Below are 25684 nucleotides of genomic sequence, written 5' to 3'. Positions count from 1 at the left end.
CAGACAAACTGTTATAAAAAAAGAAAACTACAGACCAATCTCTCTTATGAATTTAGGTGCAAAAATCCTCAACAAAATTCTTGCAAATCGAATCTAGCAGCACATTAAAAGAATTATACACCATGACCGAGTAGGATTCATCCCAGGTATGCAACAATAATTCAACATAAGAAAAACAAATAACGTAATACACCATTTCAACAAATCAAACCAGAAAAACCACATGACCATCTCGATTGAGGCAGAAAAGGCATTTGACAAAATTCAACATCCTTTCCTGTTGAAAACACTTCAAACAATAGGAACAGAAGGGAATTTCCTCAACATGCTAAAGGGAATATATGAAAAACCTACAGCTAACATCATCCTCAATGGGGAAAAACTGAAAACTTTCCCCCTAAGGTCAGGAACAAGACAAGGATGCCCACTATCACCACTGTTATTCAACATTGTGTTGGAAGTTCTAGGCAGAGCAATTAGACAAGAAAGAGAAGTACAAGGCATCAAAATTGGAGAGGAAGAAGTAAAACTCTCACTGTTTGCAGATGATATGATACTATATGTCAAAAACCTTGTAAAATCCACAGCAAAACTACAAGAGCTAATAAATGAGTACAGCAAAGTGGCAGGCTACAAGATCAACACTGAAAAATCTGTAGTGTTTCTATACACTAGTAGTGAATGATCTAAGGGGGAAATCATGAAAAAAATTCCATTTACAATTGTAACCAAAAGAATAAAATTTTAGGAATAAACTTTACTAAAGAGTCAAAAGACCTATACAGAGAAAACTATGAGAAATTGTTAAAAGAAATTGTGGAAACCTAAATAAATGGAAGGACATACTATGTTCATGGATTGGAAGACTAAATATAGTTAAAATGTCAATTCTACCTAAATTGATTTGCAGATTCAATGCAATACCAATTAAAATCCCAAAAACTTACCTTTCAGAAATAGAAAATCCAATAACCAAATTTATCTGGAAGGGCAGGGTGCCCCAAATAGCTAAAAGTATCCTGAGAAAGAAAAATGAAGTCAGAGGTCTCACTCTACCTGACTTTAAGGCATATTATGAAGCTACAGTGGTCAAAACAGCATGTACTGGCATAAAGATAGATATACTGACCAATGGAATTGAATAGAGTATTCAGATATAGACCCTCTTATCTATGGAAAGTGATCTTTGATAAGGCAGTCAAGTCAACTCACCTGGGACAGAATAGTCTCTTCAATAAATGGTGCCTAGAAAACTGAATATCCACATGAAAAAGAATGAAAGAGCATCCATGTCTGACACCCTATATAAAATTAACTCAAAAAGGATCAAAGACCTAAACATTAGATTTAAGGCCATAAAACTGTTAGAATACAATGTAGGGAAATATCTTATAAATCTTATAATAGGAGGTGGTTTCCTAAACCTCACCCCCGAAGCATAAGCATTGAAGAAAGAAATGGGTACTCCTCAAAATTAAACACTTTTGTGCATCAAAGAACTTCATCAAGAAAGTAAAAAGACAGCCTGCACAAAGGGAGATAATATTTGGAAATGATATATCAGATAAAGGTCTAGTATCCAGAATATATAAAGAGATTGTTCAACTCAACAACAGAAAGATGGACAACCCAGTTACAAAATGGGCAAAAGACTTCAACAGACACTTCTCAGAAGAGGAAATACAAATGGCCAAAAGGCTCAACTTCCCTGGCTATTAGGTAAATGTAAATCAAAACCACAGTGAGATATCATCTCACACCCACCAAAATGACCATTATCAATAAAACAGAAAATGACAAGAGCTGGAGAGGATGTGGAGAAAGAGGCACACTTATCCACTGCTGGTGGGAATGTCAAATGGTACAACCTCTGTGGCAGGCACTTTGGCGGTTCCTCAGGAAGCTAAATATAGAATTGCCATATGACCCAGCAATACCATTGCTAGGTATCTACTCAGAGGACATGAGGGCAAAGACACAAAAGGACATTTGCACACCAATATTTATAACAGCATTATTTATAATTGCCAAGAGATGGAAACAGCCCAAATGTCCATCAACAGATGAGTGGCTAAACAAGCTGTGGTATATACATATGATGGAATATTATGCAGCTGTAAAACAGAATAAAGTTATGAAATATGTAACAACATGGATGGACCTTGAGGACATTATGTTGAGTGAGATTCACCAGAAACAAAAGGACAAATACTGTATGGTCTCACTGGTAGGAACTAACATTAATGAATGAACGTGGATAATTTCAGTTAAGAACAGAAGTCATCAGGAGATAGAAACAGGATAGATATTGGGTAATTGGAACTGAGGGGCTACAGATTGTGCAATGGGACTGACTGTAAAAATTCAGAAATGAATAGCACAACATTACCTAACTAGAATACAATAATGTTAGCACACTGAATGAAGCTGAGTGTGAGAATGATAGAGGAAGGAGGACAGGGGGCACAAACGAAATCAGAAGGAAAGATATATGGTAAAGACTGAGATGGTATAATCTAGGAATGCCTAGAGTGTATAATGATAGCGACTAAGTGTACAAATTTAAAAATGTTTTGCATGAGGAAGAACAAAGGAATGTCAATAATGTAGGGTGTTGAAAATAGATGGCAATTAATATTTTAAAACTTTAACTTTTATGTGAGACTAAAGTAAAAAATGTTTATTGGTACAAAACTTATATTTCCACTATGCATTTCCTCATATAACTGTGGAAAGCTTAATTGAGTACCATAAGTACATGGAACCTTGAGTAGGGCATGAGATTTTGTAGGTTTATCCAGATTGATGCCTCGATAAATCCCAGAAGGATTTGAACAGGGAATAAAAAAGTATTTGCAAAGTCCCCCTGGGGGAATGGTGAGAAAGGGGGAAAATTCAACTTCCCCAAGTGGAGAATTCTTGATATTCTCACAAGCAGTGGGGACAACCAAAGCAATAGGCTGAGTCCCCAATCTTGGGGTTTGTTCATATGAAACTTAGCCCTGCAAAGGGTAGGCTAAGTCTACTTAAATTAGGCTATGAGTCATCCCCAAGAGAACCTCTTTTTTTCCTCAGATATGGCCTTTCTCTCTCAGCCAACATGACAAGCAAATTCACTGCCCTACCCCTCTCTACGTGGGACATGACTCCCAGGGGTGTGAACCTTCCTGGCAATGTGGGACAGAAATCCTAGAATGAGCTGGGACTCAACACCAAGGGATTTAGAAAACCTTCTTGACCAAAAAAGGGGAAGAGAGAAATGATACAAAATAAAGTGTCAATAGCTGAGAGATTCCAAACAATTTGAGAGAGTATCCTGGAACTTTTTCTTACACATTAAATAGATATCACTCTTTTAGTTAAGGGTAACAGAGGCTGGAGGGAACTGCCTGAAAATGTAGAGCTGTGTTCCTGTAGCCATGTTTCTTGAAGATGATTGTATAATGATATAGCTTTTGCAGTGTGACTGTGTGATTGTAAAAACCTTATTCTGATGCTTCTTTTAGCTACCTTATGGACAGATGAGTAAAACACATGGATTAAAAATAAATAAATAATAGGGGGAACAAATGTGAAAATATATTTAGTAGATTGAAATGCTAGTAATCAAAGAAAGGGAGGGGTAAGGAGTATGGTATGTATGAATTTTTTTCTGTTTCCTGTTTGTTTCTTTTTCTGAACTGATGCAAATGTTCTAAGAAATGATCATGATGATGAATACGCAACTATATGATGGAAAAAAGAATGTTCATATTGTATGTTGACTGGTATTATTAAGTAAAATTTAAAAAAAAGAGAGATAGAGAATGGCAACCAACGAGAATATTTTGAAATTTAAAAAGTATTTTGGTTAACTTACATGAAGCTTCTTGATCTGTGTTTCTAAAAGGCAGAATGCAGATTTTTCTCTTCCAACATCTTTTTAAGTTCACCAGTTTTTGCTTCAAGACTCTGTTTTTCTTCTGAATTAATTTCTCCCTTTAACTGTGACATTCAGTGTTCTACTTGCTGAATGTAAAAATCCTGTTGTGATTTTTAAAAGAAGCCAGTGGGGAGAAACAAGCAGTTAAAACCATTTCTATTAACATAAAAATGCAGTAAATATGTTGTTATGAGTTTTCCCAGGGTGACATCATTTAATAAAGTCACCTTAATCCTGCTGTAATTTACAGATTAAAATCCTTCTTACTCCAAGGGGAGCAACAGTGAACTATTCTTCAATGATCAGAGTGCAAGTCAGTGATAGAGAAGTCATCTTCTGAAAATGTAGCAAAGTGAGCTAAAGGTATGCCAATCTCAGTACCATGATGGAACCTCAGTGCACACAGTGGCATGATTTGTGAGTGCATGTTTTCTGAGGGATACAAAAAAGACAATCACAAATCAGTGGCCATGAAAGGCTCAAATCTGCTGAACTTCTTATAATTTTTTTTTTGCATGGGTAGGCACCAGGAATTGACCAGGCACCTGGTCTCTGGCATGGCAAGCAAGAACTCTACCACTGAGCCACCATGGCCTGCCTCTTATGAATTATTCTTAAAATTAAATGTAAGCATTTGTTATGTTGACAAATTAAGGTATAGAAGATGAGGAAATGAAGATGAAGAGAGAGAGGATACTACAAAAGTAATCTGAGAACAGAATATATAAATAGGAACAAGAACAAATAAGGAAAAACTGAAAAAGATACATTCTACCTAATGGCCTGGGGGTTGGGGTGGGGCACGTGTGCACATAGCTTCTCTTGTTTTATTCCATGTTCAAATGCCCAGGTTTCTTTGAAGCATGTAGTTTCCTCACCAGAGACATCTCTCTCCCATTTATTTCAGATCAAGAAAAACCAGCTTTCTAAGGCCTTTCCCACTACTAGTATTGACCTAACAGGATATCCCACTAGCATTTTTCTAATCCTTCAAAACAGTGTTTAGAAATCTGCTTTCTTGGGATGCTGGGGCATCTTAGCCATCACAACTATAACAAACCAATACAGAAGACATTCGTAATAGTCACATCTACCTGATTGTACATAATTTCTTGCTGCTTCAAGGTTTCAAAATCCAGGTTATGCAACTGATTTTTGAGATGTTTTAGAGAGGAACGAGTACCTCAATTTCTGATACAAGAGCTTTTTCTTTTGTTGTCTCACTTTGTAGTTCCTGAACCTTCTTAAACAGCACATCTTTCACAAGGTTTAACTGAACTTCCACTTCCTGATGATAAGAATAGCAGTGACTAGTGAAATTATAGTACATTGAAATGTTTCATTTATTGATATGAACAGTATAATTTAGGGGCTTATAAGTAAACAACCCAGCAGCATTTTAGCCCTTGAGAATATAAGGCTCTTCACACAATTTCAACAATTCCCCAGCATTTCGGTAGTCTAATGTTTTCTATTTATGCACCATGCACCTTGACATGTATAATAATTCCATCCCAAGCTGTCCTTGCCTCATAACTTGGTGATGCCACTGATTTCCTCAGAAAATAAAATACACTGGGGACATGCAAACGTGCACATTCATAATTTACAGATGCGTTGAGGATGCTAAAGGGTAGTGTGTCATCTTCTTTTGGGCACTTTCCAGTGGTGAGTGGGTAAATGTTTAACAATCAGCTCTCCACTGAATTGGGTGTGAGAGGGAGAAGTCAATGGTCATGGTATAAATCCTCCCACAGTGGCAAATTTCAAGCTACCAGCATGACTTCACTAAGCACAGCCTGGGGAAGAGATGCACCGTAGCTGACCATCATACAGCATTTCTACCATACAGGTATAATGAATGTTCAGGAAAATATGGTAAAAAAAATTTGGAAGTGATGAGTTCTCAGTATGTATTATTTTGTTTTTAATATAATTTATTCAATTTCAAGTCTATATGATTTAATTTTAGCAATGACTTAGAGAATTCTAGAAAATTCAACAGTCTGCTCCCATGAGTTGGCAGGGACTGGCTGAGGCACTCTCCTGGCACTGCCAACACCTCACATTCTGCCCCCTGTTGACCTCCCAACCACTGCAGCCTTCTAGAAAAGAGAGACAAGTCCCCTGTACCCTCTGTTCCTTGATTAGGGGACGGACCTGCTTTACTTCTTGAGGCTTCCAGACCAATATATTCTATACTTTAAACAGATCTCAAAATATGCCAAGATACATTGAAAGTTATCATTTTACAATGGTGAAATAATTCACCTCTGCATTCTTATAACAAAATAAGCATATTTCCCTTTGGCAACCAATAACCTTTGAAACCAAAGACATCTATGCTTGGCACATTTAAATCTTCACAAAGTAAGATATATAACCTAATGTTCAATACATTATTTTTCATATTATAGATAATTTTTATTAGGTTTAAGACTTTCTCAACAATTGTCTGGCAGAGATTTAAAGTCAGTGTTTGGTGGTCTGAGTCTCTTATGTGCCCAGAAAAGCCTATGTTCTTCTAATCCTCTCTGTGGGAGGGGCAGACCTATTGTGGGTGGGTCCTTGTTTCCATGGAGATGTGACCCACCCATCCAAGCTGGGGCTTCATCCCCTTGCTGAAGTCCTTTATGAGGATCAAAGGCAGACGTATTTTGGAGAGAGCTCAGAAAAACTATGAGAGAAAAATGCCCACTGAAGCTCTGAGTATTTTGGAGAGAAGGACAGGCCGAAGTCACCACATGCCTTACCCCTGGGAGAGGAATCTTGGATGCCAGCAGCCTTTTCTTTGAGAAGGTCTCTTCCTCTTGATGCTTTAATGTAGACATTTTCATGGCCTTAGAAACTGTAAATTTGTAACCTAATAAATCTCCATTCAAAAGCCAACTGATTTCTGGTATATTGCATTGTGGCAGCTTTAGCAAACTGACACAGTGGCAAATTACACAGTACATCTTCAAAATGAATAGAGTTGAGATTTTTACCAGGAAAAAAACAAATGACCAAACAAACAAAAACCAACAATAGAAACCAAGATCATGAACACAACCTACTAAAGTGCAGTTGGTAAACATACTGCCAATCTTATTATTTTTTTCTAATTCAGTTAATTTCTATTAAAATGTCAGAGGTTTTTAATTCCATGTGATTGAAAGGTCTACTTTATATGAATTACACAATATTTACAGGTTTCCAATGAGTTCTAATGATGTCCATCTCATGTGCCACAGAAAATGATGCTCTTAGGAGAAAAAACAACTGTTTTTTAAATGTTGTTGTACAATTTGGACTTAAGCACCATTCAAGTCGAGATTGCTGCATAATCTCATCATTCAGGAACTTTAGATGTACAACAGCACATCCAAATATAAGAGGAACTAGACTTAATATAAGCTTCAGCAAATATTGGAAAGTTCTGCCACTACCTTTGTCTTAAACCCTGCCCTTCTCTCTTAAAAGAATATAAGCCAGGGGGAGTGCCTACAGTGTCAGATCACACTTAGAAGGCACTTTGAAGTTTTCAAAGAGAAAATGGAGAACCAGCCCTTTCTGGTTCCTCAAAAACTGGCTTTAATGTTACCACATGCCAAAGAAACTGAGGTAGAAGGGGATTCCAGCAGAATTAGCAAAGGGATAGCATTCAAGAGCCCATTTTCTATTAAATCATGCCAGATTGTAAGGGGTTAAAGAAAAAAGTAGATATGAAAAAAATACAAATAATGAGCATAGACCTTTGGGGGGAAATTTGAGCACAAACACATAAAAAAAGTCAAAAATCAGGAGGAAATCAGGTGGAAAACAGGACTTCTTTTGAAGACATGTATGTAATATGCCAGTGGGTATATGGTGAATGGCAAGGCATGGAGATGGGGAGAGCTTAGACATTGACAAGGGATGGGACATAGGGTATGGTGGAGGGCTGCCTTTCAAAGAACATGTCAAAGTTAACTATGGAACAGATGGAGAAATCAGGAGCCTAAGAAGAGTGGAGGTCAGAAACACTTTAAGAAGTAGCACAAAAAGAGACCCCCAAACTCTGATTACAAATGCTATCATACAGAAAGCTGAGCCTTGGAAGAGACCTCCCAGAGTCCTATCCCAAGAGTCACTATTCATTATTCACTCTTTTAAATACGGTGTAATTTCAAAAAATTAAACTAAACTTTACCTTTATGCTCTTTTCCTCTTCCTTTAGCATATCTTCCAAATTGGTAGCTTTCTCTTCTACAGACATGGTTCTTTCAGTGACCTCTTTTAAATTTTTTCTGATCTTCTGATTACTACACTTAATTTGTTTTAACCTAAAGAGAGATTATGAGGGAAAGATTGAAACTATATCTACAAAATGATATAAATAAACAAGGAGTAGTTTATTCTTAAAGACTCTGTCATATAACTTGAGGGTTTCTTTAATTGTGCACGTTTTTATTACCGATATATATATATAATAAAAGCCTATAAAATATGCTATTTCCTGAGCCATTGTGATAAAAAAGCCAGTAAGCTTTTTAAGCATAATAGTTTAGTAACTATAATTTTGCAGTTATTTAACAAAACAACTTAAAACATAAACATATTGAATTATCTTTTTTTCTTACCTCGATGCTTCTCCTTGAATATCCTTCTTTAATTTGGAAATGTTTTTCCTCAGAGCTTGTAAATCACTGGAACTTCTATTCACAGTGGCTTTTAAACACTCCAGCTATTTATTAGTTAACAGACAAAATTTGTATTTACTCTATACTTATAAATTAATTTCTTTTCTATGAAGTTCTACTCTATCCATTTTGAATAAGTTCTAACATATATCAGACTCATAAATACAGTGACCTTTTGCTGTAATGAACATTTTAACCATTTTATATTGAGCTGATGATATTTAATTATAAACAACTTGTATAATACTGGAAAATTACCAAAGCATACATATATGTGTTGAAAGTAAAGGCAGAAATAACCAATATCACTAGGCCTGCTCAATAAGAACACATCCTAAGAGTCAAGACAAATTAATGCATATAGATAAAATTCTGATGAAAATCATAAGCCTAAGTGGATTTGGGGAAATCTCAAGAGAGTCTAATATATCATCTTTCTAACAATACACATTTTACTGCTAATCTAAATTGTTAAAACAGAAAACCCAAGACCTCAATTTTCTCTTCCATTAAGAACTTTTGCAAACTGTTGAGGAGAATAAAGATTAAACTCTCCCACTGTAAAAGTGAGGCCCTAATACCTAGAAATGTGTAAAAATATTTAGACATATAATTCCCTTCCACATAAAAACCTGTACCTCAGTATTCAAAGCAGAGTTATTCATAATAGTCCCAAAGTGGAAATAATTCAAAGGTTCATCATCTGATGAATGGACAAACAAAATGTAGTACATCCATCCAATGCAATATTATTCAGCGTAAAAAGGAAATAAGTACTGATACATGTCACAACATGGATGAACCTTGAAAACATTCTGCTAAGTAAAATAAGCCAGACACAAAGGGTCACATATCATTTGATTTCATTATATTTATAGGCAAATCCATAGAGACAGAAAACACAACTACTGCCCAGAGCTGGGAGGAGGGAGGAATCAGGAGTGACTGCTAATGGATATGAGATTTCTTTGTGGGGAGACAAAATGCTCGAAAATTAGATAGTGGTGATGGTTGTATAACACTGTGAATATACTAAAAACAATTAATTGTACATTTTAAAAAGATGAATTATGGTATATGAATTATAACTAAATAAATTACAAATGAATGACTGATGAGTGAATAAACAAACAAATCCTTGCTTTCTTATCTGCAATTAAATTAAACAAATTTTTTTAAGAATGAGCTATTTGCAGTGATATATTTTATCCCCTTTGGACGGGAATAATTTGGAAGGGAAAAAATCTTCCCTTCTCTATCAAAGACAAAACCTATAATTTACAGAATAAAATGTTCTACAATATTCCAATTTCCCATCTAGCCCTCAAGCACAAATTTCATAAAGATTTCTTTCCATACTGAGGAGAGAACTTACTTTCCTATGGAATAATCTAGATAGCATGTAAGCCTGCAAAAGAAGAAAAGAGTAAGGCAGGGGAAATCATGTTCTTACTCTGCTGCCAAGTATTTTATTACTACATTGCCTGCCTACCAAGATTGAAATGTTATTCCTTGACAAGGTGAGAAACTAAACATAAACAAGTGGCTCCTCCTAGAAGTCGAGAGTTAAGACTGCACATGCACATGCAGCACTGGAGATGACCTCTGATTATATTGTGTCAATATTCATCTTTACATTCATCTTTCATCTCATCATTATGATTTTTGGTTCAGTTCCTTGGGGAATTTTTTATCTCAGTTCCCTTGCCTGTGGTGGGCAGGTGTTGTGCAGTCTGCAGAGCTCAGAGAAAAGCCCTTCTCATCCCTGCAGTGTGAAAGAAAGCCCACTGGGCTCTCACTGCTCGGGTGCTCAGCTGGAATATCCTAGGATTTCATCATGTAATAAAGAGAACCAGAGGGCAGGCCCTTCTTCAAACCAGTGCCTTGATGCTTGTTTTCATGATAATCTGTCATAAGCACACAAAGCGGTGCTTTTAGTTGACATACCTCATTCTTCAGCTGACTTCTATTACTTTCATGGCACTGATAGTCCATTCTATACTTTAAAATCTTATGATCAGCAGCAGAAATTCTCGTTTCATACTCTGCATTATTCCCTATTTCACTTTCCAAAAACCTGATCTTTTCTTTAACCAAACTTTCTTTTTCTCTTATTTCCTGCTTTATCCTTGATAATGCCTGGGATTTAAAAAATACATGTTTAATTAAATATGTGTTCATATAATAAAACTAGAACTACAAATAATTGAGTTTCTATTTTTCTATTGTTATATTTGGTATTTATTTTACCAAAACATCTGAGGAGAAAAGTTTTGTAGAGACACTATTTTTATATAAATAAAAGCAAAAACTTAATATGCTATACAACAATATCTACAAGCACATATTTTTCAAAGTCTTTACATTTTCTTTCATCTATCTGGAACTTTGCTAAAAAAGATGAGAAAAATAGATAAGCTTTTATAAATGAAAGGTGACACCTAAAAAATAAATATTGAACAATTTTCACAGAAACGTGGTTTTCAATAAGATTCTCCAAATATTTCAAGGTTCAGGATTTTTTTATCTTTAGAAAAATTGCATATTACTAAATCAATATTACTGAATGGTTTCAACAGAAATATATTTAACTGAGGCTTTCTGCTGACCTTGGGAATACAAAGATAAATAGCATATATAATGTATTATAATTAAGATGTGGACAAAGTACTATGAGAGTGCAGAAATAATGAATTCCATCCAAGAACAATCATCAAAAGGTATTACCCAAGAGGGAGCATTTAAATTTGGCCTACAAAAATCAGTGGAGATGCATAAATAGTCTAATGTGGTCAAAGTGTAGGATGGGAGAGATGTTATGGGAAGGAGCAATATTAAGTTGGAATGTGGTTTGGATGAAAGGGATGAGGATGGAAAGGTAAAGTTTAAGGCAAAATTGTGAAAAAACTCAAATACCAAGTTAAAGAGGTTCAACTTTTAAGCAATGTGGAATGAAGTTTTTAAGATGAGGATAAAAAAATAAGTTGCACTTTTTGCAAGTGATTCTATGGCAATGGGTTGGATGAATTAGAGATTAGAGGGAAAAGGAAAATTTTCCCTAAAATTTCACTTTTTTCATATTTTCCAAAATGGGGTCCAGCCAGCTAATTAATTCCAGGAAATTAGACAGGGAGGGACCAGGGATATATTCTGAATCAGTAACTTCTAGAAATGTTAAATGTAATATTCTACATATTAGCATATTAAATGGATATATATCTTGATGCACTGCAATAGAAATATAATTCAGTATTCTCATATGTTATCTATAATAATATTTTATATTTGCTGCATTCTGTAGATTTACTGTGTTCATTCAGCCGAAAGACATGTCAAAACTTCCTAAACACACATATTTCAAATGAGACTCTCCTGCCCTATATTGACTTTTCTACCACTTAATTAGATGCTTTAATATCTTCTGCAGTGTCCACATTTCTTAGTGCTATTCACTAATAAGTTTTTATATAGCTGATGCTTACATATAATATCCTAAAATTTGTACAATGGAATAAAAGCATAACAGAAAAGTAGTTTTCCTTTTCTAATGTTGCAAAAGTTATAAAACAAAACAATTTTAGGACCATAAGGCCTGGAGACCTTAATGCACTGAGAGGGCAGAAACTGTTTGGGGGAAGAAGGACAAAAAGATCTAATCCCAGTTTATATGCTCCAGTGCCATGCAGTAAGCAGCTCTCACTGGCTATTGAGATCCAATTTGCATATCTCTTCTTCACAGTGGTGTTGCTTTGGCAGCTTGAGAATAAACCTTATGGAAGTAGTTCTACCACCAAAGTTAGAAACATTACAAATTAAATTGTTTTTATCTGCTTTGTTTTGCTTTCCAAAAGACAGGTATCAAGCACTTAGAAGCATATAGCTGCCCAGATGCACCCCTATCCCAGCACCCTTCTTGGTCTCTGACAATACCTAACAGCCAGGAGGTATCAACCCTAAAGAAAGAACACCTGTGACTGTGACCAGGCAGTCACTGATTGTTGATTCTACCAAATAAGCAGGCTAAGCCAATTCATCAGTGGGGTTATGTGAGTATGCCTATTTGATGTTGGTTGTGGATCTGCAATCTTGGATCTACTGCATTTGGTTTGCATGGTGAAGGCAGTCAACACTCAATACTTGAAAGCAGTATCTACTCAAGAAAGAGATACCAAGAATTAAGAGGACCTCATAGTGCAGATTGGTTCCCCTTTCTCTCCTATGGAGGTATGGCCCATCTGTTTATAAAATGTTAGTAATTTACTGTTGGGGACAGAATCGTATCCTTGGCAATATTCAAGTCCTTAACCCCTGGTCCTGTTTGGGTGTAAATAGAGCCTTTGAAGGTGCTATTATTAGACACTTTGAAGATGGAGGGAAGGAAGGCCTTCACCCAATATGGCTGCAGTCCCTTATAAGCAAAGGACACTGGACATGGAAGTAGAAGTCAAAGGTAGGAGAAGCCAGACAGAGCTATCTTCATGTGACAGAGGACTGCCATTGCTAGGACATTAGACTTTGGAGAAGGTAGGACCTTCCTGACATCTTGATTTTGGATTTGTATCTCAAAAACTGTGAGCCAGTAAATTCCTGCAGTTTAAGGGAACCAGTTGTGGTATTTTTCATAGCAGCCCTGGCAGAATAAGACACTTAGTGAAATTTAAAAGAAAAGAATCACAAGTAAACTGCATCCAGTTTTCTGAATTCCATACTGTAGGTGGCCTGAGCTGCCTACTAAATGTCTCCATGAAGAAGATTAATCATGGACTTTAACACATTTGCCTCCTTCCTCCTTAATTCCTTCTCCCTCCCAACTCCCCCAATCTTCCCCAGTAAGTTATTAGTTCACTCTTTAATGTTTTCCTTAAAAAAGTTGACCTAAATTATCTCTGAAAGTACCAAGACAAAAGTGAGGTCTGTGTGCTCTGGGTGGTATTCCCCCCATTCTGAGTCTCCATCTCTTTACTGGTGGCCCAGCTTCAAAAATCAAGTTTTCCTGTCTCTACATTTCTTTCCTTACTCTCTCTCATTATTTCTCCACTATCTATGGGGTTCCATCTCCTTACTACCAAATAGTATATGTGTTAAACCCAGGGCACCTTGGACAACAATATGTAAGTGAGATGATCAGTTTTCCTGAAATACCGTTCTGCATTGACTTTCTCTTGTTACTTCAGATATGAAAGGATCTTTATAATATCTAGGTAAATAATCTTCACAAAATCACGTCTAAATGCATATAGAGTCAACTTTGAAAAACATTCACCAAAGCAAGTAAATCATGCTGCAAAAGTGACATTCAAGTAACAATGTCACTTACATTTGAAATGAATGAGTTAAATATGCAAGAGACAAAAACAGTGACTATTACGCAGACCAAACAACTCCTTTACCAAAGCAGAGTCATCTATGTTTCGATCCCGCTTCTGCATCTGATCCATTGTGCTCTCCCACTGTCTGATGAGTTCTTACCTTTCATTATGAATCTTATGAAAATCTTGTATGGCTTTATCCAATTCTAACTGTCAGAGAGCAAAGAACATTTCTGTGAATTTTAGTGCGTTTGCAAACATCATCTTGAAAAATTAAGAAATTTGAATTTTTATTGAACCAACCTGTGCACTTAAAGTCTCCATAAGTTCATTTTCAAGTAAATTTTTTCTCTGATTACATTCCAGCATCAGTCTTTCTAATTGTAGGGTTAGTGCCTGTGAAGTAGTTACATGCAGAAATATTTACAATTATCATTGTATTAACTTAAAAGCTGTTGAATACAACATCTGACATGAAGTATTTTTAAACATATACAACATTTATTTGATACATAAAACAACTGTAAAATATTTTCCTTATCTTTTCCCTGAAGTACTAATGTGTTTTTTTATCTGCAATGAAATCTCAATTGTTTCTAAAAAGATTTTTAATACTTTTAAAGAAAATTAGAAAAAAGATTAAACTATACCTTTTCATTTTAATGGAATAAAATAATATATTTGGTAATAAATCTAGTAGAAAATGTCAAAATTTTGTTAATATTACCAGATTTAATTATATTTGAAGTGATGGTCATGATAGCATATCAAATAATCAATAACATGACAGTCTCAAATAAAAAAACTATTTAATATATATATAATATGTATAACATTAGATAAAAATAGCTAAAACATTTATAAGAACCTCCACTACTAAATTTTGTTTACTGAAATGCTTTTGAGAATCCATCCAAGGTTCTTAACCTGGAATAGCTGAGGGGTCTCAGAGGATCTATAAAGCTGCCTCCAAAATTCTGTGGGTATTTTGAGTACAGCCATTTTTCTAAACAGAGGATTCTTGGCTGTATTAGATTCTCAAAGGAGTTCCTGATCCAAAAGTTTAAGAACTTCAAAATTCATAAGCACAATTTTAGGAAAAACTATTGGCATACTATAGATTCAGAGAAAATATATCAGTTAAAATTTATCATTTCTCACCCTAATTTTATTATCATCCTGCTGTGCATGCTTCTGTAGAGTGAGGGCATCACTGCCTTTATGAGCTGATTCTTCTAGCCAGGCCTCCAGTGCCTGCCGGTCCCAGTTCATCTGACACTTCAAACCATCCAATTTTTGAGTAGCTTTAAATATGCTATTCTAGTTTCCAAGATAGAGTACAAAATATTATTTATTATACAAAGGAAAATAAAACATAACATTATATACTACAGAAATATTAAAAAGAAGAGTTTTTCCCTGCTTCCCATATGTTTATAAAATACCATCTTTATTTAACAACTACCATTCCTGTATTTTAATTTAGCTGTAAAATAGGGGAGAGGTGGTTTTACCAGTTGATAATAGTAACTGAACCAAAGTTAGCTTTAAAGGGCTTAAGAGTACCACAGTCTCATTAGCCACTCCCCTAAGCCACCTCAAATATATGTACTATTTCAGTAAAATAATGTGCTTGATATGGTAGTACAAGTCCTCTTCAGCCCCATTTCCAATCATATTGTTACCCCCAAGATCCTCATATATAGAAGGTTTGGAAGCACCCCAAATTGAAGTAAATATAGTAGTTAAGGACATAAAATACTTCTGTAAATTTATTCATTTAGCAAACATAGATTAATATTGGAAGATAGACAATATATCAAGAAATACAAATTAATAAAATATCTATGTATTTTAAGTATACACATGCATGTATGTAAAGAGAAGATCATAGTGATCAGAATTTGCAAAGGGCTAACAATTAGTTTACCAGATAAAAGACATAAAAATAGGCTAAATTAGCTTAATTTTAGAGTCACAAAGATGGTAAATTAATACAAAAGGTAAAATTTTTTAATGAAAAATGAAATTCAAAACCAAAACTGATTTTTTTAAAAATATGACTCTTACAAATGTAGTGCTTATGCATATAAATTATGCCTAGTACAAGAAATGTTTATTTTTTGCAAAATTTATATTTTGACTAGTGCATTTCCTAATTTAACTTATAGGGCCAGTTCAATTGAACACCATAAGTACATGGAACTTTGAACAAGGCATGAGATTTTGTTGGCTTGTGCAGGTTAGTGTGATGCCCAGCTATGTCCCAGAGTAATTTGGACAGTAAATAAAGCATTTTCAAAGACCCCTTGGGGGAATGGGGAGAAAGGGGGAAATTCAACTTCCCCATTTGGAGAATTCCTGATATTCTCACAAGCAGTAGGGACAACCAGAAGAATAGGCCAAGCCCTTGATCTTGGAGTTTGCCTCTATAAAACTTAACCCTGCAAAGGGTAGGCTAACCCTACTTAACATTATGCCTAACAGTCACCCCCAGAGAACCTCTTTCGTTGCTCAGTTGTGGCCTCTCTCTCTCTCAGCCCACATGGCAAGCAAACTCACTACCCTCCCCACTCTAAGGTGAGACATGACCCCTGCAGTAAATCTCCCTGGCAACATGGGATAGAAATCCTGGGATGAGCCAGGACCTAGCATCAAGGGATTGAGAAAACGTTCTTGACCAAAAGGAGGAAGAGAGAAATGAGACAAAATAAAGGTCAGTTCCTAAGCAATTTCAAACAGAGTTGAGAGGTTATTCTGGAGGTTATTCTTACATATTATACAGATAGCCCATTTTTAGTTTATGGTGTATTAGAGTGGTTGGAGGGAAGTACCTGAAACTATAGAGCTATGTTCCAGTAGCCATGCTTCTTGAAAATGACTGTATAATGATACAGCTTTGGCAATGTGACTGTGTGATTGTGAAAACCTTGTGTTTGATGCTCCTTTTAGCTATCATATCACAAATGAGTAAAAAATATGGATAAGAAATAAAGAATAGGGGGAACAAAGGTTAAAATAAATTGAGTAGACTGAAATACTAGTGGTCAATGAGAGAGAGGGATAAGGGGTATGGCATGTATGTGTTTTTTCTTTTTACTTTTTTCTTTATTTTGCTGGAGAGAGGCAAATGTTCAAAAAAATGATCATGGTGATGAATATACAACTATGTGATGATATTGTGAGCCATTGATCATAACCATATCAAGAATGTATGTCAAGAATGTTTGTATGTTTGCTTTTTGTTTACAATAAAAATATTTTTTAAAAATTATGCCTGGCATTTTGGTGCTTTGTGCTTTGTACATTTAAAGCTCAATAAGTGCTTTGTGCTTTGTGCTTTGTACAAGTAAAGCTCAATAAGTAGCTGGTGAATGAATAAAGGGAAAATAAATGCAACATTCCATTACTGACTCATTCAAAACACAACTCCATGTAGTTTTCATTGTCCAAAAAAACAATGTAAGTAAATGCTAGGAAATTGAGTGCCTTTCCTTTGCAGAAAAAAAAATCAATGCTTGTTTGGTTAGGGAAGAGAGGTGGAATACAAAATTTCATGTAACATTTCAACACATACTTCCTTATCACTTTTCTTTTCCCATATTGAAGCCATCTCATTTTCTAGCCATTGAATTTCATCCTTCACTTGTCCCAGTTCTCTCTGAGAGATGGCCTTAAAATGTTCTTCACTTTCAATCACATCCTCCCTGGCTTTGCAAAGAGACTACAGAATAACATGCAAGATAAAAATCTTTTAAAATGTAATGTTATGTTTATAATCATCCAGCAGAGAAAAAATAAAGTTCCCATAAAGTACCTAATTAAGTCTTCACTACTCTGAAAACTACCCCACATTCAGCTTTGTGATGACAGGGTAGTCAGTACATGGATTATGCTAGAAGAAAATACTGTCAGCAATTTTCAGAGATTACAGAGATCCAGGGAAACCAAAGAAAACCAAAGTTTATACAGTGAGACAACTATTATTCATTACTTATGCTGTTTTATTTTACAAAATAGTATTTAAATACTGATTTTATAATACTTAAAGTTATTCTTCACAATATAAATTTTACATTATTCAAACTGTTACTGTTGTAGGAGGTTTATTGTCTTCTATTTCTATTATCCTGTTTAATTGAGGTTTAACTGTAATGAGCCACACATATAGTCTCTGGGTCTCTAATCCCCAACTCAGTGGCTTAATAATAACTTGAGGAAAACATATTGTTCTAAAGAGTTTATAATTTACTCAATCAGATCAGGAGTCAAGAATCTAGAAAATTGCTCTTAAAAGTTCATTAAATTTGAAACTTTCTAATAAAACTTATAAACCATGAAAATAATTATTTATGTACATTAATTATGAATTGGCATTAGGGTATGATTGTTCACTTTTAAGAATTAAATACTTTTTCTCAGAAATAGATGTAATTTTAATAAAAATATTTGAGATAGAACTGAGTAGATTCTTTAACACTGATTTGACAAGCGATGTGGTTTGCTGGGCATCACCAGGGAATAAACAGATTTCTACAAAACAGAAGCTTATTCAATCATTTCAAGTTTTAATTTTTATTATTATGTGTTAAAAATATTTCTGAAAGGCATTATATTTAACCCAATTATTTTATACAAAGCCTCCTAAATCTAATTTAACTTTTTGATTATTTCAGGCTTAAAATTATAAAATTCAGTGTTTGAACTATGCTAAAATACCATGATATTCAAGGGCTACTCAAGTGCATAGACTTTTTGCCCACCTTCAAAATGGCCCCAGTGGTTTGTGCTGAAAAATTAAAAAGTAGACAGAAATACATTATATTAGGTCTATTTTTGTGTACAACCATCATTTCTCACTGCCATCAGTCCATTTTTTATATTATCGGCTACCTAATATTCTATTAGATTGTTCAAATGATGACTTCTCCCTTCCTATGAATTGATATTACTTGAATTTGGTGGCAGACTGTTTTCTATTATATTTCTATTATATTTCTAAAATAAAATCACAGATGTAAATGCACTGTGACATGTTCCATGATATGACATTATCAATGAATTTCCACATTATTTGTACCTGTGTAAACAAGAACTCCTGCTTCACATTTTTAAAGTGAGAAGTCATAGCATTAATTTGATCTTCATAGTCATGGAGCTGATCTTGCAAGCTGGACCTTTCTTCCTGTAGCTTTGACAACCATAAATAATAAATTCTAGAATTAACCAAAATCCTACCATGTTTTTGTGATACTGTCAGACATAAAATCAAAAGAAAATTAGGGTTTATGTACTTTGCTTCCTTAAATGTCTATTTGGACTTCTGACCTTTTAAATATTATAAAATGATGTTGCGATTTGAAGATTGCTGTGGGAAAATTAGCACTGTATTACACGGAACAGAAATCTCAGGTTTACAACAGTAGCTGGGTCAACTGCTAAAATGCATTTTTCATTCAGCAGTACTGTATTCTTGGAGAGAAAAAGTGAGATTCTATTCCATAATTAAACCAGAAGATCTCAAGCAAACAAAGGTATAGTAAACAAGATATAATAAAAACATAGAACACAGACAATTCTGTATAGAGGTTGGACACCAAGCATGATTTCTCCTCCCTCAACTCTTATTCAAAACCCACATATTAAGATTAAACTTAACAGAACACAACAACTAACTCTCAAGTGCAGAGTACCTATTTCTTAATATATTTTCTATGACTTTGAATTTGAATCCTGAGTGGTAGTAAAACAGTATAAATGGAAAACAAACAATTTCTTATGAAATCACAAGATAGATTTGCAGGGCCATTAGAATATGTAATCTCTCACAGCTTTAATGGACAAAAAATGTTTTTTTGTATTATACTATTCTATCCTTATATTTTTGTCTATTAAAGTTGTCTAATTCTGAGGGGTTACATATTGATGTATACCACTAAAACTGTACTTTGCAAGATCTACTTGCATGTATAATAGTGTCTGCTCTGTGTATTTAGCTGTTGTACTGCTGGGTGCATCTAGTTATGACTATTTACCTTCTTCATCAACCTCTTATCATCGTGCAATGCTCCCAGAACAAAAGCATATGCCTTTTGAAAGAAAGCATCACACCTAATGCTCCACAGAGGACCAAGCCCTTCCCACAGAGCTCCAAAATGGTATTTTATTGTCCCTTTCTTAAAATAAAAGTGCAAGCAAGGATCAGCAAAGATTTATTGAAAACTTAAATCATGTGAGGGATATCAAGACAAAAAAAACAACTTTAAAAAAGTAATAATAAACCTGACCCCAGAGTAAACAGAAAATTCAGGACATAGAAGATAAGAACTAAACACATACACACACACAATCAGTGACTGGGAAATGATACTGTACCCCTGAAACAGGACCATGGTGCCATAAGAAAGCAACAAGCAGAGAGACTGCAAATTAAAAATATGATTGAAACAGCTGCCAAAATTAAAAAGTGCAAGGGAAAACATGGAAGACAAAATTGAAAGAATTTCATAGAAAGTAGAACTAACATGAAGAGACAGAAAGAAATGAGAGAAAAATTAAAAGACATGGAAGATTAATTCAGCAAGTCTAATATCTGACTAATAGAGCCAGGAAAATGATAAATTAAAAAGAGGGGAAGAAATTATCAAATAATAATAAAAATATTTCATATATAACAGATGATAATTTCAGGAACAGTATGCTCCCTATGCTCAATGAAGAAACACCAATTCCTGAACACAATAGTAGGATATTTCAGAATATCAAAGATAAAACAAAACCATCAAAGTTTCCAGAATTGAAAAAAATGAAAAAAAGAAAAAGGTAATCTAAAGAGAAATGAAAATCAAGGCTAATATCATTCTACTCACCAATAGCACTGCTGGAAGAAAATGGGGCAATTCTTTCCAAATTCTAAAGAAAAAGTATTTTAAACCTAGAATCTTCTACCCAGCCAAACTACCATCAAATATGAGGATAATAAAGGACATTTTTAGACATGCAAAGATTCAGATTGCTTACCTCCCTCAGACCTTCTTATAGAGACACCATAAAGTGTTTCATCAAAAATTAGGGAATAATCCAAAAAAGAACATATCTGATATAGGATTCAACATCAACACAATAAAAGAGTAAATGTAATTCACAGGTAACAGCCTTGAAATTGGTCCATATTGAAATCACAAGACCCTAGAAAGAAATACAAGGAGTGAGAGGGTAGGGTGGGGAAATATCCTGGAGATCTGATACTTGATTTAATGGATATAAATTAAAGCAGGCAATGCAAGGGAAGCAAACTGGCAACCTAGTATGCTAGAAATTAAAAGCACAGTACTATAGGGACTTCTTGAATGAATCATTTGAAGGTAAAAACCAATCAATTCAAAGATGAATCAAAATGAAAAAAATCAACAAAATATACATTGGGTACAAGTAGTTGCAGTGAGGACCATTAAATCAATTAAAACATAAAACATAAAACTGTCATAAACAGTTGTGACTTCCGGAGAAGATGGCAGCTTAGTAAGATGCGTGGGTCTTAGTTCCTCCTCCAGAAGAGCTACTAGGGAAGTAGAAACAATACAGAACAGCTCCCAGAGCCACGACAGTGACCAAGAAGACAGCGTACCCCATTCTGGAATGGCTGACTGGCTGGGAGAACCCGCTGCAGTGAGATCGCTGAGGAGCGCGCGCTTCCCCGGGCCGGGGCGGCAGGCGGCCGGAGTCCCTCCCTCCCTCCTTCCCAGGCCAGCTGGGAGAATTGGACAGGCGATCCCCTCAAGCCGCGGTGGCTGGCACCCCCCTCACGCGCGGTCCCCTGGATCAGCTGGGAAAATTGGATCGGAGATCCCCCAAGCCGCGGAGATCAGCGACCAGGGTCCCTTCCAAACACGTGGCCTCCTGGTCTGGCTGGGAATGGTGGATAGGCACTCCCCCAAGCCAAGGCGGCCGGTGCCCCTCCCGCCACGCTTGGCACCCCAGGCTGGCTGGGAAATTTGGACAGGCACTCCCCCAAGCCACAGAGGCCGGCGACCCTCCCCACACGTGGATTCCGGGGCCGGCTGGGAGATTCGGATTGGCACTCCCCCAAGCCGCTTTGGCTGGCGACCCTACCCTACAGTGAGAATTTTCCAAAGTTAAAGGAGTCACAGTATCTGTTACTGGTGGGACCCGCAGACAGACGAGCGCCACGAGCGCCACCTACTGGGCAGGATAAGAAAAACAGAGCCCAGAGATTTCACAGAAAAATCTTTCAACCTGCTGGGTCCCACAACCAGGGAAATCTGATTAAATGCCCAGACACCAGCAGAAGATAATGGATCACGCTCGGAAAATTGAAGATATGGCTCAGTCAAAGGAACAAACCAGTAGTTCAAATGAGATACAGGAGCTGAGACAACTAATGCTGAATATACACACAGAAATGGAAAATCTCTTCAAAAACCAAACCAATAAATTGAGGGAGGACATGAAGAAGACAGGGGCTGAACAAAAAGAAAAACTGAAAAAACAAATCACAGAACTTATGGGAGTGAAGGACAAAGTAGAAAACATGGAAAAAACAATGGATATCTACAATGGTAGATTTAAAGAGAGAGAAGCTAGAATTAGTGAATTGGAGGATGGAACATCTGAATTCCAAAAAGAAACATAAACTATAGGGAAAAGAATGGAAAAATTTGAGCAGGGGATCAGGGAACTGAATGACAATATGAAGCACACAAATATGCGTGTTGTGGGTGTCCCAGAAGGAGAAGAGAAGGGAAAAGGAGGATAAAAACTAATGGAAGAAATTATCACTGAAAATTTCCCAACTCTTATGAAAGACCTAAAATTACAGACCTAAGAAGTACAGCGCACCCCAAAGAGAATAGACCCAAATAGGCATTCTCCAAGACACTTACTAGTTAGAATGTCAGAGGTCAAAGAGAAAGAGAAGAGCTTGAAAGCAGCAAGAGAAAAACAATCCATCACATACAAGGGAAACCCAATAAGACTATGTGTAGATTTCTCAGCAGAAACCATGGAGGCTAGAAGACAGTGGGATGATATATTTAAATTACTAAAAGAGAAAAACTGCCAACCAAGACTTCTATATCCAGCAAAATTGTCCTTCAAAAATGAGGGAGAAATTAAAACATTTTCAGACAAAAAGTCACTGAGAGAATTTGTAACCAAGAGACCAGCTCTGCAAGAAATACTAAAGGGAGCACTAGAGTCAGAACCGAAAAGACAGAAGAGAGAGGTATGGAGAAGAGTGTAGGAAGGAGGAAAGTCAGATATGATATATATAATAAAAAAAGCAAAATGGTAGAGGAAAATATTATCCAAACAGTATTAACACTAAATGTTAATGCACTGAATTCCCCAATCAAAAGACATAGATTGGCAGAATGGATTAAAAAACAGGATCCTTCTATATGCTGTCTACAGGAAACACATCTTAGACCCAAAGATAAACATAGGTTGAAAGTGAAAGGTTGGGAAAAGATATTTCATGCAAATCACAACCAGAAAAGAGCAGGAGTAGCTATACTAATATCCAACAAATTAGACTTCAAATGTAAAACAGTTAAAAGAGACAAAGAAGGACACCATCTACTCCTAAAAGGAACAATTAAACAAGAAGACATAACAATCATAAATATTTATGCACCGAACCAGAATGCCCCAAAATACGTGGGGGAATACACTGCAAACACTGAAAAGGGAAATAGACACATATATCATAATAGTTGGAGACATCAATTCACCACTCTCATCAATGGACAGAATATCTAGACAGAGGACCAATAAAGAAATAGAGAATTTGCATATTACTATAAATGAGCTAGACTTAACAGACATTTATAGGACATTACATCCCACAACAGCAGGATACACCTTTTTCTCAAGTGCTCATGGATCATTCTCAAAGATAGGCCATATGCTGGGTCACAAAGCAAGTCTTAACAAATTTAAACAGATTGAAATCATACACAACACTTTCTTGGATCATTAGGAATGAAGTTGGAAGTCAATAATAGGTGGAGTGCCAGAAAATTCAAAAATACGTGGAGGCTCAACAACACACTCTTAAACAACGAGTCGGTCAAGGAAGAAATTGCAAGAGAAATTAGTAAATATCTCGAGGTGAATGAAAATGAAAACACAACATATCAAAACCTATGGGACGCAGCAAAGGCAGTGCAAAGAGGGAAATTTATTGCCCTAAATGCCTATATCAGAAAAGAAGAAAGGCAAAAAATCAGGAATTAACTGTCCACTTGGAAGAACTGGAGAAAGAACAGCAAACTAACCCCAAAGCAAGCAAAAGGAAAGAAATAACAAAGATTAGAGCAGAAATAAATGAAATTGAAAACATGAAAACAATAGAGAAAATCAATAAGACAAGAAAGTTGGTTCTATGAGAAAATCAATAAGATTGATGGGCCCTTAGCAAGATTGACAAAAAGAAGAAGAGAGAGGATGCAAATAAATAAGATCAGAAATGGAAGAGGAGACATAACCACTGACCTCACAGAAATAAAGGAGGTAATAACAGGATACTATGAACAACTTTATGCTAACAAATACAACAATTTAGATGAAATGGACGGGTTCCTGGAAAGACATGAACAACCAACTTTGACTCAAGAAGAAACAGATGACCTCAGCAAACAAATCACAAGTAAAGAAATTGAATCAGTCATTCAAAAGCTTCCTAAAAGAAAAGTCCAGGACCAGACGGCTTCACATGTGAATTCTACCAAACATTCCAGAAATAATTAGTACTAACTCTCCTCAAACTCTTCAAAAAAATCGAAGTGGAGGGAAAGCTACCTAATTCATTCTATGAAGCCAACATCACCCTCATACCAAAACCAGGCAAAGATATTACAAAAAAAGAAAACTACAGACCAATCTCTCTAATGAATATAGATGCAAAAATCCTCAACAAAATTCTAGCAAATCGAGTCCAACAACACATTAAAAGAATTATACATCATGACCAAGTAGGATTCATCCCAAGTATGCAAGGATGGTTCAACATAAGAAAATCAATTAATGTAATACACCATATCAACAAATCAAAGCAGAAAAATCACATGATCATCTCAATTGATACAGAGAAGGCATTTGACAAGATTCAACATCCTTTCCTGTTGAAAACACTTCAAAAGATAGGAATACAAGGGAACTTCCTTAAAATGATAGAGGGAATATATGAAAAACCCACAGCTAATATCATGCTCAATGGGGAAAAATTGAAAACTTTCCCCCTAAGATCAGGAACAAGACAGGGATGTCCATTATCACCACTATTATTCAACATCGTGTTGGAGGTTCTAGCCAGAGCAATTAGACAAGAAAAAGAAATACAAGACATCAAAATTGGAAAGGAAGAAGTAAAACTATCACTGTTTGCAGACAATAGATATTATACGTCAAAAACCCAGAAAAATCCACAACAAAACTACTAGAGCTAATAAATGAGTACAGCAAAGTAGCAGGTTACAAGACCAACATTCAAAAATCTGTAGCATTTCTATACACTAGCAATGAACAAGCTGAGGGGGAAATCAAGAAACGAATCCCATTTACAATTGCAACTAAAAGAATAAAATACCTAGGAATAAATTTAACTAAAGAGACAAAAAACCTATACAAAGAAAACTACAAAAAACTGTTAAAAGAAATCACAGAAGACCTAAATAGATGGAAGGGCATACCGTGTTCATGGATTGGAAGACTAAATATAGTTAAGATGCCAATCCTACCTAAATTGATTTACAGATTCAATTCAATACCAA

The 25684-nt window shown here is 35.6% G+C and overlaps 1 pseudogene; it reads right to left on the bottom strand.

Annotated features, from left to right (window-relative positions):
- Positions 1 to 25684, bottom strand: part of LOC143673287 (coiled-coil domain-containing protein 39-like) — a 59009-nt pseudogene that overhangs the window by 19874 nt on the left and 13451 nt on the right.

The sequence above is a fragment of the Tamandua tetradactyla genome, unplaced genomic scaffold (genome assembly GCF_023851605.1).
Source record: "Tamandua tetradactyla isolate mTamTet1 unplaced genomic scaffold, mTamTet1.pri scaffold_73_ctg1, whole genome shotgun sequence".
Lineage (NCBI taxonomy): Eukaryota > Metazoa > Chordata > Mammalia > Pilosa > Myrmecophagidae > Tamandua > Tamandua tetradactyla.
Note: the sequence above shows the minus strand (reverse complement) of the source record. Positions and strands in the feature narration are given on the sequence as shown.